This window comes from Nematolebias whitei, chromosome 11 (genome assembly GCF_014905685.2).
Source record: "Nematolebias whitei isolate Nwh7 chromosome 11, NemWhi1, whole genome shotgun sequence".
In the NCBI taxonomy this organism is placed as follows: Eukaryota; Metazoa; Chordata; class Actinopteri; order Cyprinodontiformes; family Rivulidae; genus Nematolebias; species Nematolebias whitei.
This window is the reverse complement of record NC_056508.1, coordinates 16,448,246-16,448,786: the sequence shown is the minus strand read 5'-3', so window position 1 is coordinate 16,448,786 and position 541 is coordinate 16,448,246. Positions and strand designations below refer to the sequence as shown.

The 541-nt window shown below is 30.3% G+C and overlaps 1 protein-coding gene across 1 annotated transcript in view; it reads left to right on the top strand.

Moving 5' to 3' along the window:
- The window catches only part of samd10a (sterile alpha motif domain containing 10a), a 19,277-nt gene that overhangs the window by 1,764 nt on the left and 16,972 nt on the right, over window positions 1-541 (top strand). The gene's annotated exons all lie outside the window — the stretch shown is intronic.

Genomic DNA, 541 nt, shown 5'->3' with positions numbered 1-541 from the left:
TCTAATTACATCCTTATTACATCCTCATTACATTCTCATTACATCCTCATTACATCCTCATTACATCCTCATTACATCCTTATTACATCCTTATTACATCTCATTACATCCTTATTCTATATCCTCATTACATCTCATTACATCCTCATTTCATTCTTATTACATCCTTATTACATCTCATTACATCCTTATTACATCCTCATTACATCCTCATTACATCCTTATTACATCCTCATTTCATTCTTAGTACATCCTTATTACATCTCATTGCAGCCTTATTACATCCTGATTGAATCTCATTACATCTTTTTTTATCCTCATTACATCCTTATTACATCCTTATTGCATCTCATTACAGCCTTATTACATCCTTATTTCATCTCATTACATCCTTATTGCATCTCATTACATCCTTTTTACATCCTCATTGCATTCTTATTACATCTCATTACATAATTTTTACATCCTCATTACATTCTTATTACATCTCATTGCATCCTCATTACATCCTTATTACATCTCATTACATCCTTATTACATC